The sequence below is a fragment of the Gopherus flavomarginatus genome, chromosome 1 (genome assembly GCF_025201925.1).
Source record: "Gopherus flavomarginatus isolate rGopFla2 chromosome 1, rGopFla2.mat.asm, whole genome shotgun sequence".
NCBI classification, from domain to species: domain Eukaryota; kingdom Metazoa; phylum Chordata; order Testudines; family Testudinidae; genus Gopherus; species Gopherus flavomarginatus.
The window spans coordinates 328,076,604-328,092,636 of NC_066617.1; the positions used below are offsets into that span (position 1 = coordinate 328,076,604).

A 16,033-nucleotide genomic window follows, 5' to 3' on the forward strand; every position below is an offset into this window, starting at 1 on the left:
AAGGAGAAAGAACCACCCAGCCAGCTCTATACATCCTCGGTATGCGACACGAAGTTGTATAGAGCACATGCGCAGGCTGAATGGATACTGCTAATAGAAAATCTCCAATGAAGGTCTCCAGAGGTGCACGCACACCTGAAATACAGAATTCATAAGGATGCTACTCGAAGAGGAATTTCTGATATTTCAGCCTTTCATCCTCATTCAGTACAAAACTATTTCAAAGTACTTGAATTTTCCACAGAACAGAAATGCTAGCTTTTGCTGAGCTGTAACATTTTAAAAAGTAAAATACTGTAGTGTTTATTTTAGGGAAAATGTACATTTCCTCAAAATATTAGATTTCCCCCACACACACTCATAACATGCCATTTTAGTAACAGCAAAAAACTGAAGTTGTTTTAAAATACATTTCCCAACTAAGCATATACCCAGGTTCACTACCTTCATACAAGCTGTGGAACAGAGCACAGACCAGTTCACATATGACATTGACAATAAATGAGGGTGGAGGAGAGTTCAATATTTTGCTACAAAGGGACTCTACCTCGAAAGAACAATGATCCATAAAAAAGAAAAATACATATAAAGAGACATAAGTAAAAATATTTTAAATACATTATTAAAAAATAAAAACAGCTGTTTTGACTAGTCCAGTGCAAATATGTGGAATCTAACTATAGTACATTTAAGAGAGTTTAGGTTATTAGAAAGAAGGGGAGGAAAGAAAGATTAGCCAAAGCTAAGTAACCGTGTGGAAAGGAGGTTTGATACACAAGCTCTTCTCTCAAATCCCTTTGTATATATCCAATAATTTAAAATGCAATTTACATCAATTCAGTTAAATAAAATGACAATAATTAAGGACAACATGACAAGATGTCAAATACTGAGTGTAAACAAGCCCCATAAACACCCTCAGAAGTGAATTATAACCTAACAATGAACATGCTTAGTGCTTGTTAGCAATCCAGCTGAATCATTCCCTTCCCCAAACCCCGCATCAGTATTCAAAATGGCTTTTAAAATGAAATTAGGATTGTCATGCATATCTTTCAAGAGGAATAGCAGCCTAAAACAGATAGATACGAAGTTGGGGGTGGGGGAGGAAATCAGGCTTCCTTAGAGCTTTCTTCTATTTTACAATCAATGTAAGTACACAGAAGGTATAGAAGGTTAAAGTCAATAGCTGGGTGCAGACAGCTGCAGCAGCACAGGAGCCGCAAACAGAGCTGTAAACAGTGGGAGTTCTGTTGGAGGAGGAGGTTTTTGTATTTTGTGTATTGTATTTTGTAGTTATCTGTGTGGAGGCTGGTAGGGGCAGTGTGCTGGGAGAGAAGCTGAGCCCTGATTAAGGGGCAAGGCTTCTCTGCTTAGGGGTCCTATAAAGGTAGCCAGCCAGACTGGCAGCGGCATAGACAGCTGCAGCAGTACAGGAGCCAGCAAACAGAGGAGTTTCAGTGGGAGTTTGCGAGGGAGACTAAGAGACCTAGGCAGAGAAACTGACAGGCTAAGGAAGGGAGGGGGTGGTGTTCTGTCACTGGTCTAGTGCCTGTTGGGGGTTTGTGTTGCTGTAGGTGGTGGCGGTGGTCTGCTTTGACTTGTGTTTCCTGGACTAATAGGTTTTGGGTGGGAATGCTATGACCAGTACAGAGGCACCAGTGAAAGACACAACGAGAATGACTGGATGTGGAAGCTGCAGCATGCACATGATCCTGGAGGACGTACCTGAAAAGGGTTTCATCTGCATGAAGTGCCGACTGATAGAGCTGATGGAAGAAAAGATCCGAGGACTGGAGATGCACATGGAAACTCTGGTAGAGTTTAGAAGGGGGTCTGAGCAGATGATGGAGTAAAGATATGAGGAGGCTGAAGGGATAAACTCAGACTTGCAGATGGAAGCAGGACCAAAGAATTCTGAGGCGAGACTGCTGGGTGAGGAAAGTGGATGGTGGAAGCATGTGACTAAGACAACCAGGCAGAGGAAAAAACGGGTCAGTGAAGGAGAAATAGAACTCAGGAACAGGTTTGCAGACCTGGAAAATGAAGAAGGGGCACAGCAGGTGTTCGCTGAAGGCGAGAGGGCAAGGAAGAAGAGAAGAGCAGCTAGTCCTATAGGAAGAGGGGAAGAGTCAATGGAGACACCACCAAATATGAGCCCCAGGAGGATATGGGATAGGTTGCGGAGGATTGCAAGGAACAATAGAAATCGAGAGGACTTGCAGCCAGATGGAACAGGGGATAGACCAGAGAATCACACTGTCACCAGGAAAAGGCAGGTCTACGTGACTTGGGATTCCTTACTGAGAAGAATACACAGGCCTGTAACTACAGCTGATCTGGAGAACAGAAGGGTGTGCTGTCTGCCGGGTGCAAAGATATGGGATGTGGACCTGAGGCTGAAAAGGATCCTAACGGGATCAGGAAAGAATCTGCTGATTGTCCTTCATGTGGGAACAAATGACCCAGCTAGATTCTCGCTGGAACGTATCAAGGGAGACTATGCCAGGCTGGGGAAGATGCTTAAGGAAATCGAGACTCAGGTGATCTTCAGTGGGATTCTGCCTGTTCCGAGAGAAGGGCAACAAAGGTGTGACAAGATTATGGCAATCAACAGATGGCTCAGGCAATGGTGCTATAAGGAGGGCTCTGGGATGTATGGCCACTGGGAACCATTCATGGACAGAGGACTGTTCTCTCGGGATGGACGTCACCTCAGTAAGGAGGGAAATAGACTTCTAGGATGGAGGCTGACACAACTGATTAAGAGAGCTTTAAACTAGGAATTTGGGGGAGATGGTTGGGAGATGTCCAGGTAATCTCCATGCTGGAATTTAACATTGAGAGGGAAGAAAACGAAGTAAGAAAGGATACAGCCGTGAGTATGAGAATGGACATAAGGAGGAAGGGTAGTGTAAATACCAGTCTAATAGGTGATACTGGTGGTAGAAAGTCTGTGCCTAAGCGGGTAAAACGTGTCAGTGAAGCCAAATGGCAAAAATTAAGATGTTTCCACACTAAGCAAGGAGCCTAGGTAACAAAATGGAGAAACTAGAGCTACTGGTACAGAAAGTGAAACCAGAAATTATAGGGATAACCTGGTGGAAACATGGTGGAATAGTAGTCATGACTGGAGTACAGGTATTGAAAGCTATGTGCTGTTTAGGAAAGACAGAAATAAAGGCAAAGGAACTGTAAAGAAATAAGAAGGGATGGAATAGATAAGAGAGTATGTCTGGGCAAAAATCACATTGGGAAAGTAAGCTACTAGAGCCTCCTCTGAGATAGTGCTTGGGGTGTGCTACAGACCGCCGGGATCTGATCTGGATATGGATAAAGACCTCTTTAATGTTTTTCATGAAGTAAACACTAATGGGAATTGTGTGATTGTGGGAGATTTTAAAGTTCCCAGATATAGACTGGAGGACGAGTGCTAGTAATAATAATAGGGCTCAAATTTTTCTGGATGTGATAGCTGATGGATTTCTTCACCAAGCAGCTGAAGAACCAACCAGCAGGGATGCCATTTTAGATTTGGTTTTGGTGAGTATTGAGGACCTCATAGAAGAAATGGTTGTCGGGGACAACCTTGGTTCGAGTGATGATGAGCTAATTCAGTTCAAACTAGATGGAAGGATAAATAAAAATAGATCTGGGACTAGGGTTTTTTTATTTCAAAAGGGCCAACTCTAAAGAATTAAGGAAATTAGTCAGGAAAGTGGATTGGACTGAAGAACTTGTGGATCTAAAGGTGGAGAAGGCCTGGAATTACTTCGAGCCAAAGTTGCAGAAACCTGCATCCCAAGAAAGGGGAAAAAAATAATAGGCAGGAGTTGTAGACCAAGCTGGATGAGCAAGCATCTCAGAGAGATGATTAAGAAAAAGCAGAAAGCCTACAAGGAGTGGAAGATGGGAGGGATTAGCAAGCTACCTTATTGAGGTCAGAACATGTAGGGATAAAGTGAGAAAGGCCAAAAGCCAGATAGAGTTGGACCTTGCAAAGGGAATTAAAACAAATAATAATAGGTTCTATAGCCATATAAATAAGAAGAAAACAAAGAAAGAAGAAGTGAGACCGCTAAACACTGAGGATGGAATGGAGGTTAAGGATAATCTAGGCATGGCCCAATATCTAAGCAAATACTTTGCCTCAGTCTTCAATGAGGAGCTTAGGATAATGGTAGGATAACAAATGGGAATGAGGAGGCTATGCAAGTAGATATTACCACATCTGAGGTAGAAGCCAAACTCGAACAGCTTAATGGGACAAAATCGGAGGGCCTAGATAATCTTCATCCAAGAATATTAAAGGAACTAGCATATGAAACTGCAAGCCCATAAGCAAGAATTTTTAATGAATCAGTAAACTCAGGGGTTGTACTGTATGACTGGAGAGCTGCTAACATAGTTCCTATTTTTAAGAAAGGGAAAAAAAGTGATCCAAGTAACTATAGGCCTGTTAGTTTGACATCTGTAGTATGGAAGGTCCTGGAAAAAAATTTGAAGGAGAAAGTAGTTAAGGACATTGAGGTCAATGGTAATTGGGACAAAATACAACATGGTTTTACAAAACGAAAATTGTGCCAAACCAACCTGATCTCCTTCTTTGAGAAGGTAACAGATTTTTTAGACAAAGGAAACACAGTGGATCTAATTTACCTCAATTTCAGTAAGGCATTTGATACAGTTCCACGTGGGAATTATTAGTCAAATTGGAAAAGATGGGGCTCAATATGAAAATTGAAAGATGGATAAGGAACTGGTTAAAGGGGAGACTACAATGGGTAATACTGAAAGGTGAACTGTCAGGCTGGAAGGAGGTTACTAGTGGAGTTCCTTAGGGATCGGTTTTGGGACCAATCTTTTTTATTACTGACCTTGGCACAAAAAGTGGAAATGTGCTAATAAAGTGTGCGCATGACACAAAGCTGGGAGGTATTGCTAACACAGAGAAGGACCAGGCTATCATACAGGAAGATCTGGATGACCTTGTAAACTGGAGTAATAGTAATAGGATGAAATTTAATAGTGAAAAGTGAAAGGTCATGCATTTAGAGATTAACAACAAGAATTCTGGTTATAAACTGGGGACATATCAGTTGGAAGTAATGGAGGAGGAGAAGGACCTTGGAGTATTGGCTGATCACAGGATGACTATGAGCCGCCAATGTGATATGGCCGTTAAAAAAGCTAACGCGGTTTTAGGATGCATCAGGCAAGGTATTTCCAGCAAAGATAAGGAGGTGTTAGTACTGTTATACAAGGCACTGGTGAGACCTCATCTGGAATACTGTGTGCTCCCATGTTTAAGAAGGATGAATTCAAACTGGAACAGGTACAGAAGGGCTACTAGGATGATCCAAGGAATGGAAAACCTGTCTTATGAAAGGAGACTCAAAGAGCTTGGCTTGTTTAGCCTAACCAAAAGAAGGTTGAAGGGGGATAAGATTGCTCTTTATAAATATATCAGAGGGATAAATATTAGAGAGGAAGAGGAATTATTTAAGCTTAGTACCAATGTGGACACAAGAACAAATGGATATAAACTGGACACTAGAAAGTTTAGACTTGAAATTAGATGAAGGTTTCTAACTATTAGAGGAGTGAAGTTCTGGAACAGCCTTCCAAGGGGAGTAGTGGGGGCAAAAGACGTATCTGGCTTCAAGACTAAGCTTGATACGTTTATGGAGGGGATGGTATGATGGGATAGCCTAATTTTGGCAATTAATTTGGCAATTCATCCTTGATTATCAGCACGTTAGTATGCCCAGTGGTCTGTGATGGGATATTAGATGAGGTGGGATCTGAGTTACTACAGAGAATTCTTTCCTGGGTGCTGGCTGATGAGTCTTGCCCACATGCTCAGGGTTTAACTGACCACCATATTTAGGGTTGGGAAGAAATTTTCCTCCAGGACAGATTGGCAGAGGCCCTGGAGGTTTTTCACTTTCCTCTGCAGCATGGGGCACGGGTCACTTGCTGGAGGATTCTCTGCAGCTTGAGGTCTTCAAACCACGATTTGAGGACTTCAGTAAATCAGACATAGGTTAGGAATGGGTGGGTGAAATTCTGTGGCCTGCATTGTGCAGGAGGTCAGACTAGATGATCATAATGGTCCCTTCTGACCTTAAAGTCTGAGTCTATGAAGTGGATGCCATGTCAATTTCCCTTGGTATCTCTGGCTTGTTTGCCACAAATCTTCCTCCTTCCCAATATCTCAAGTTCTGATTTCAACAGGTTCTGCACACAAGCAGCTCACTAATCATTGAATTTTAATGATTCCTGTCTCAAAATTCAAAGAAAATGAAAACGTAAGGCAAGACCAGGCACAGGTGAAGCACCATTGAAAGTAGCACGTGAGCCAATATGACTATAGTAAAACGAGGACATGTATATGCAGCTACAAAAGCATTTGAAAATGCAGCATACACAATAACTCCCATTATGAGATAAATAAGCCATTATAAACCCAACAGACATCTCAGACTGAATAATTCAGTTGGGATTTTTAGAAGAAAAGACTTTTTCAAGACTTCAAGGCTGAAAAGCTGTGCACCATGAAATCAGATATTGTGTCAATGGATCTCCACTGAGCTGGCAGGATAGAAATGTTCCAGAAATTAATTTAGAAACAAAGGCAAACCGTGTTTCCAAATAATCACTTACTAAAGTGAGACTTCAGCAACTTTCTCCAGCTAGGGTCATCAAAATCCTAGCTTACGTTCCTGCAGATCCTGGAGATTACCACGGATAACACTGAAAAGTCAGAAAAATATTAAAATCAATTTTTATTTTAATATTTAAAAAAAACTAATTGAAAAATTTTTTGAAAACTTACATTTTTTTTAAACAGAATCAGAACCCCTAAATTTTTAAAATGAGTTTTGGAAATGAAAACTCCTCATGAAAACTCATGAAATAGCAGAGCTTTAAATTAGCAGAGCATCTGTGAATAATGTACTGGTTTACAGCCGACCCTGCAATTCTGCTCTACCAGAATCAGTGCTAAATGTGCATGTTGGGAGAGCTCAGTTCCACTTAGCTTTTCAGCCAATCAGCTGGTCAAACGGAGTTATGGAAAGGATCTCATGCAGCTGTGAGCAATGGTGCTACATGGAGGGAGCAGCTAAAAAGATACTGAAAGAACAAGGGCTACAGCTTCACCTCTCTTCCCAAAACATATATTCCTTCTCAGCCACTGAATATCTGAGGAGAGAGAGCAGCTTTAAACCCAACGTTCCCATCTAACGAGCAGTAATTCTGCTCTCCGCCTGCCTCCCCGAGCCTTCAACATTGCAGACTCTGCTAGGGAGGTTTAGGTGCTGTCTGAACTATTTTCAGGACAGGAGTAGCAGATGTAAAAGTGGCCTCCATAGTCTTTTTTGAAGATCTGACACAACGGAGTAATTAATTAGGGGGAAGACTAAAGCCAATATATGGTAGTTAGAAGAGACCAGTCCCCCCAGGCAGCTACTGTTTTTTTTTTAAACACTCGCAATTTAATGTAAACTGATGCATTTGAAAAGGCAAAATAACTAAGGTGACACTTGAGATTAAGTTTTTAAAATCTAGGGATGAAAAAGTTCTTATCTTCCTAGCCCATCCTGATCATCACTGGAAGCTGGTAGGAGGTGGAACTAAGGTAAAACACAATCCAGAGTTGTCATTTTCTCAAATTCTCTGCCTTCCCCACTCAAAAAAAATTTAATCCCTCTACAAATCCCAGCAAAAGACCCAGAAAAAAACCCTATAAAGGTTTCATGGAACAAAAAGCACAATGTAATTTACTTCTTAAACATATTTATTCCTCAAACATACAAAGGCATACACTGTGTTTTGAGATTGCATTATGTTACTTCTTTCACAACAAAATTTTAAGTAGCATGTAAACAGCCATACATAAGTATGTTAGGATGACTGCCCATAAGTTCTCTATTCTTTCTCATTTTATTTTCATTATCAGAGAAATGGCAAAGATACTTTTCTGTGCATTCTTTAATAGCATGTTCAAATAATTTGATTCAATATTCTGTGATTTTTTTTTCAGTCACAGAATCAACAACATTAAGTAGGAACACGTTTTTCCATATGTGGATTCTAATAGCAATTATCAGGTCATTTCAACCAATCATCTTGCATTAAACATCAATGTTGATTCTTCTAGTTTCTCTCTATCTGGATTATATCCAGGGCTAAGCATATCAATCATTGCTATATATTCCTCATTCATACTATAGATTCATGTCTTTGAATTTCAATTCTCTTTGAAACTTCTGGGGCATGAAAGAAATTGATTACTTCCAAATGGAGATATTGCTACAGAGCTAATGGAAGGATAAGAATAGAGACTTAAATTATAATTGTGGCTACATTTCATATATGACAATAGCATACAGACTCTGTCTACTGCATGATCAAACTTATCAATATTCTGATGTTCCTCTTCAACAGACTAAGACTAATTCAATGGCACACTTTACCCTGAAAAATCCAAAAGGCATCCATTTTCTGAACTTTTTCAGATGACTACAAATCTTCTTGCTTGATACTTAAGACAGAATGTTTACATTCTACATAAGAGATATTGGTTTTAATTACTTCAGTACTTGTTTCCTATTGCTTAAACTACAGACAAATTAAATTGGATACATTAATGTACTGATGTTGGTAATTACCCAAAGGGAGGACTGATCACCAAATTTCATATTTACTACAGTTAGAATGAGAAATCGCCACGCAGTGAATTCAACAAATAAAGACTTAAAAACGAGTGAACTAATCAGCGTTACATAGAACCATGTTATCAGATGCCCTGCCTGCATTCCAGAAGCTTCTAGAATCTAGAAAACTAAGTCCTCACTAACATTTAGCAACTTTGCCTACTCCTATACAACATCTGACAGTTAACATGCCTCTTTTCCTGATCTCTTATGACTCCATCCATTTCCCTTCCCTCCTATTATTTTCCCTATAATTTTCTTATTGTACAGAAGAGCCAAAACAGGAACAAGAACCTTGTTCTTTTCACTTCCCTTTTAACAACAATCACAGATTGAATTTAAAGCCTGTTTCTATTATCAAAAATCTTTACTCACACTCTAAAAACAAACACTAGATAGATCATGTGTGTGTCTGTGTCTTCATTCTTTTCAGATAAGTATACTGCAGAATGACAAATTCAAACTCCAGAAACAAGACTACTGAGATGAAGTATTTGGTTTTGAGTGTTGTCACGTGGGGATGTTTGGAGGAGTTTTTATTAAACAAACAGAACACCTACTATTCGCCACAAGAGTATGAACATGTTTATCCTAGGGCTTTCAATTAATCATAGTTAACTCACGCGATTAACTGAGAAAAATTAATCGCAATTAATCGTAGTTTTAATTGCGCTGTTAAACAATAGAATACCAATTGAATTTTATTACATATTTTGGAGGTTTTTCTACATTTTCATATATATTGTATTCTGTGTTGTAATTGAAATCAAAGTATATATTATTTTATATTACAAATATTTGCACCATAAACACGATAAAAGAAATAGTATTTTTCAGTTCACCTCATAGAAGTACTGTAGTGCAATCTCTGTCCTGAAAGTGTAACTTACAAATGAAAGCTTTTTTTTTTTTAAAACACAAACTGCACCCTAAAACAAAATAGTGTAAAAACTTCCAAGCCTACAACTCTACTCAGTCCTACTTCTTGTTCAGTCAATCGCTAAAACAAGTTTGTTTACATTTACAGGAGATAGTGCTGCCCACTTTTATTTACGTCACCTGAAAGTGAGAACACGCATTTGCATGTCACTTTTGTAGCCGGCATTGCAAGGTATTTACATGCCGGATATGCTAAACATTTGTATGCCCCTTCATGCATCAGCCACCATTCCATAGGACATGCTTCCATGCTGATGACACTTATTAAAAAAAGAATGTATTAAATTTGTGACTAAACTCCATGAGGGACAATTGTACGTCCCTGCTCTGTTTTACCTGCATTCTGCCACATATTTCATGTTATAGCAGTCTCGGATGATGACCCAGCACGTTGTTCATTTTAAAAACACTTTCACTGCAAAATTTGACAAAACACAAAGAAGGAACCTGTGATGAGTTGGATCACAGAAACCTCCCTGGGAACTGCCAATTGATGTGCCAAGATTATTTTTGCCCCTGCTTTCCCTGCCAGCTCAGGACTCCAGCACCCTGTCTTGCTGAGCCAGACACACCTGTCTGCTCCAACACAGACCAAGGGTCTGAACCACGTGCCCCGAAGCTGCAGAGTTAACTGAAAGCGACTTACAGAAGTGTTCCTGTCTTTAACACTCAGATACCCAACTCCCAATGGGGTCCAAACCCCAAATCAATTCATTTTACCCTGTAAAAACTTGTACAGAGTAAACTCATAAATTGTTCATGCTCTATAACACTGACAGAGAGCATGCTCTATAAACACTGACAGCTGTTTCCCCCCTCCCCCGGTATTAATGAATACTCTGGGTTAATAAGTAAAAAGTGATTTTATTAAATACAGAAAGTAGGATTTAAGTGGTTTCAAGTAGTAACAGACAGAAGAAAGTGAATTACCAAGTAAAATAAAATAAAATACACAAATTTAAGTCTAATACAGTAATAAGACTGAATACAGATAAAATCTCACCCTCAGAGATGTTTCAGTAAGATGTTTTTCACAGACTGGACACTTTCCTAGTCTGGGCACAATCCTTTCCCCTTGTTCCAGCTCAGGAGGTAGCTAGGGGATTCCTCATGATGGATGCCCCGCGTTGTTCTCTTCCATCCATTTATATATCTTTTGCATAAGGCAGGTGTCCTTTGTCCCTCTGGGTTCCCATCCCTTCTTCTCAATGGAAAGGCATCAGATTAAAGACGGATCCCAGTTCAGGTGACATGATCACATGTCACTGTAAGACTTTATCACTCACCTGCCAGCATACATGTATACAGGAAGACTTACCAGTAAATCAGAGCCTTCTACAAACAATTGTCCTGGTTAATGGGAGTCATCAAGATTCCAAATCACCATTAATGGCCCACACTTTGCATAATTACAATAGGCCCTCAGAGTTATATTTCATATTTCTAGTTTCAGATACGAGAGAGAGACATTTATACAAATAGGATGACTACACTCAGTAGACCATAAGCTTTGCAATACCTTACAAGAAACCTTTTGCATGAAGCATATTTCAGTTATATTATATTCAAACTCATTAGCATATTTTCATAAAATCATATAGAGTGCAATGTCACAGTACAATTGGAGATTTCTAAAGATACCTGCAGCACTCGACCCAAGGCTTAAGAATCTGAAGTGCCTTCCAAAATAAGAGAGGGACGAGGTGTGGAGCATACTTTCAGAAGTCTTCAAAGAGCAATACTCCGATGTGGAAACTACAGAACCCACACCACCAAAAAAGAAAAATCAACCTTCTGCTGGTAGCATCTGACTTAAGATAATGAAAATGAACATGTGTTGGTCTGCTCTGCTTTGGATTGTTATCAAGCAGAACCCATCATCACCATGTCCCCTGGAATGTCGGTTGGAGCATGAAAGTGTTATGCTTATACAAAGCACGCGAGATTTTTTTTTTAATAGGGAAGAAGGCAACATGCCGCATTTATTGAGAACACAGCAGTTAGCATATGCTTTTTAGTTACATATACACACACCATGCACACTGTTTCACCAGTCGATGTTATAGTTACCAGTCCGGATCAGCCTAGTGGCCAGCTAGGTTGATCACCAGTAGGGAGGAGCTGGGTTTCATCAGTTGCGACATGATGCTTTGGGGAAGTCTTGGCGGGACGAACCCAAAAGTTTCATGGCAAGACAGCCTGTTTATATGGTGATTTTTTTTTAATTGGGACCAATAAGTTTTGCTTTGTTATGCTGTAATTAATTGTTTTTCGACAAGAGCTTTTTAAAAAAAATGTATTTTTATTACCGCTATTTTGTTTTTATTGATAGGTGCTTGCTTTATTTTTAGAGTTGTTAATTTGCCCTTTTTTGACATTTCAATAGGAGCATGTTGCAGCCGGGGTGGCTCTAGACATTTCGCCGCCCCAAGCACGTCGGCATGCCGCGGGGGGAGCTCTGCCGGTCCAGCGGCTCCAGTGGACCTCCCGCAGGAGTGCCTGTGGAGGGCTCACCAGAGCCGCGGGACCAGCGGACCCTCCGCAGGCATGCCGCCAAAGGCTGCCTGCCTGCCGCCCTCCCAGCGACCGGCAGAGCACCCCCCGCGGCATGCTGCCCCAAGCACGCGCTTGGTGTGCTGGGGCCTAGAGCCGCCCCTGGTTGCAGCCTCCTGGCACCCTTTCGTCTGTCTTCGGTTCCTTCCTTATACACTTGATTCAGCGATGGCTTTTACACTTATTTTTTTAACACATAAAACAGAAGTAATTTACATAGAACAGTTTGAACAGGAACATCAAATTGCAATGCAAAAGAAAAACAATTATTGTATTATTTTACTTATTTTAAAATGCTAAGCCTACAAAAAATTGATGACTCTCAAAGGTTTGTTAGTGCCTTGAAATCAGTCCAGATACAGATTCTGGCAGATGTATTTTTACCAATGGCCCATTAGGCCATTCCTTTCTGTTATTTAAAAGGGATGACTGGCAAGGGATGATCAAATCATACACTAATACATTAAATACATGCTACATTTTTTTATTTTTCATTTTAAATTATATTAATACAAACAAAATTTTATTACTACTTGTCTCCCTTTTGATCCCTCAAGAACAATTCTTGAGTGGGTCATATTTTATACAATTGTTTCATAGCAATATACTGAGAGACAATTTGAGCTTGTGGTTGTAATGTAACACACTTTTTTTTGTTTAACAGCATATACAACACATTTCCAGCAGGCAAACACAGGACAATGTTAACATAACTAGTAATGGATGAAACAAAATAGGTCAGGGACCAGCCTGTAAAAGCACTGATATGCTGTAAGTTCTTTTTCAAACTGTTAAGGTAAGTTCCTGTCTGCATCCTAAAAACTTGCCCATACCGGTATTGCCCTGGCCTCTTCTTTTGTCATTCAGTGTTAAACGCATTCTAAACTATATGCATTTCCTTACCTTTTGGGGGCGAAGCCAGACTTTTAGGCACCCGCTCCCCTACTTGGTGTAAACTTTGCTTGTACCAATCAGAAACGAACACACACAGTTTTTGGGCCCCGTCCCCATGACACTTCTATGATGTCATAGTGGGTACTTTAGGCTGGTCTGCCATGTGCAGGCAGAAGAGGAGAAAGAAAAACGAATCCTGTATACCTTGTGCACACCTGTAACCGATCCTGATCACCTCGAAGCCTCTCTCAGCTCACGTGTTTTAAGCAGAGTTTCTATGTTTGCCGGTCGTTATGAGTTGCTTTGTATTCGTACATATTGGTTATTACTAAATGCTGCATCTGTGTTTATAAATATTGTTTACTGCATCTTTGTTTATAAATATTGTTTGATAGTAAATACTTTAGCCATTGTATGTTTTAAGTTCCATTAACCCTATTAGCTAATCATACGCTACTCCCCTACCCCTTGTAACTATCCCCAATAAAACTTTAAATTAATTAATTTTAGCTGTGTGCGTGCCTGCAGTTTGCATCGTGACCCATACTCTCCTTGCATCCCTTACCTATACAGTCTATTGCCACGTGCAGCCTGGAAAATAACAGGTCTACATTTTTCTTTCGCCCCTAAAAGTACGTGGCAATCTATACAAACTTAGCAATTTTTAGCACATATCCATTGGCATGTAATATTTGAATGACACGCTTCCCTATATTTTGTTGTGTTTGTTGTAAAAACTGAGTTACCTTTTTTAGTTTATTTTATACATATGTTCCCAGTTATGTGTTTTTGCTGCATGGTTCTGTGGTGACAGGTAGGGACAATCACACCCATTTTTGAGGGCTCCATTTTGTACACCCTTGATTTAATAATATATATATATATATATTTTTAAAGTTTCCTGACCTATAACCAGGGTAGCTAAAAGGATTCCATGGTTAATTTTGGGAGCGGGCTCACATTTTATATTTTTGTTTTTACAGATTGATGGCAAGCAATTTTAACAATAATTTCACCTAACAAAAAATCAGGCTTAACCATGCTGGAAATGTATTGCATTTATTTATATTTGTACGTGTTAAACAAGGACCTTTAAAATATGCACTAATACCCAAACATTCCCAGATATTACCCAAAACATTTTCTGTTCAAGTGATGATGTACTAAAATGCAAATTCTTAGTCTATTTCATGGCCAAAGCAGTTTTATTTTTTATTTTTGTTTGTCCAATACGTACTAATTTTTATTTTTACTAATAGTGGATTTAATAAGACTTTTACTGGATTACCTTGAGTTACAAGCAACTTTGGTTTTTTTATTTTAATTGGGGTACCTTTTTTGAATGCACAGTTTTTGGCCCAGGTTTTGGTGCTTATGTTCCGGAACAACAGGTTCAATTCACTATGGGGTACTGGACAGTATCCCACAACAACAGTTAGTACTGTTCCTGTCTTAACAGGCTCACTCCACTGATATGTTAATTGTGGGTAGTTGGAACCCCAGGTGGTATTCCCATAGGGACCCTCTAGCTAAACCCCTATTCCCCAACGGTTTGGTATTTTTGTGGTGTTTATAAGGTGAACCTTAAGTCCCTCTCTTTTTTTTTAGGCATACATATTGGTATTTTTTAAGAGTTGGTTAGCATTTTTATTATACCATTCCTTGAGGATCACTGGAAGGAATTCATGATTAGTTGGTGGGGAGTGAATTATTTTTTAAATATTGGCTTATAAGGAGGGGTGCATTTTCTCCCATTATTGCTCTAATTATCTGGGTTAATCTAAATTATCTAAATTAATCTTTATCACATTTGGCATGTAAATATCTTGCAATGCCAGCTACAACAGTGCCATGAGAATGCCTGTTCTCACTTTCAGGTGACAATGTAAACAAGAAGCAGGCAGCATTATCTTCTGCAAATGTAAACAAACTTGTTTGTCTGAGTGATTGTCTGAAGAAGAAGTAGGACTGAATGGACTTGCAGGCTCTAAAATTTTATATTGTTTTATTTTTGAATGCAGTGTTTTTTGGACATAATTCAACATTTGTAAGTTTAACTTCCATGATAAAGAGACTGCACTTGTATCAGGTAAGTTGAAAATACTATTTATTTTGTTTTTTTACAGTGCAAATACTTTTAATCAATATATAACGTGAGCACTGTAAACATTGTATTCTGTGTTGTAATTGAAATCAATATATTTGAAAATGTAGAAAATATCTAAAAATATTTAAATAAATGGCATTCTATTATTGTTTAACAGTGCGATTAATCACAATTTATATTTTCAATCGCTTGCCAGCCCTAGTTTATCTACACAGTAAACTATAGAATATTCACAGGCTTCAGATTAAGTAACTTCCTGGAAAGACAGTCTCAATCCAACATCAACGCATCTCTCTGAGTTACAATAATTCATTATTATTAATGCCTGTTTAAGAGGTATGGCAGCCTTTACTGTACAGACAAAGACTGTAGTTCCAACCAGCTGAACAGCAACTTTAGGACAAGCTGCGTAGTCAGCTTTATCTTATAAATACAGCAACTAACAAACTAAAAGAAAAAAGAGGAAGTTGTGGCTTAAATGTTAAGAATGTACAAAAGTCAGATGGCTGATACTATGAATATTTTTACAGTATACGTTTTAAGTTTACACTTTTTTGTGTCTGCAGCTTTAAAAGGGAATAGGAATTAATCACTTGGATATAACAAGCATTTTAATATTACCAGAAATTTAGTAGAAGAAAGCAGTTTTTAATTCACTTAAAACTAATTTGTCTTTCCAGAAAGAATTTTAAATCCTTGAATTGTATTCCTTTTCCCAGCCCAACTCCATACTGTTTAATCTTAACTTGTGCGAAACCACAAGGAGTTTGCTTCAGTATCTTCTTCTGGATTGGACCAAAACATTTTCTTGATAGTGATT

General features: G+C 39.1%; 1 protein-coding gene across 3 annotated transcripts in view; it reads right to left on the reverse strand.

The window, feature by feature from the left end:
- WASF3 (WASP family member 3) overlaps positions 1-16,033 on the reverse strand; it is a 159,353-nt gene that overhangs the window by 85,312 nt on the left and 58,008 nt on the right. For 2 of the 3 annotated variants that reach the window (XM_050937260.1, XM_050937258.1), the window contains exon 2: positions 6,667-6,756. The exons of the other annotated variant lie outside the window; for it this stretch is intronic. The gene's annotated coding sequence lies outside the window, so the exon portion shown is untranslated. The remainder of the gene's footprint in view (positions 1-6,666; positions 6,757-16,033) is intronic. 3 annotated transcript variants of the gene reach the window in all.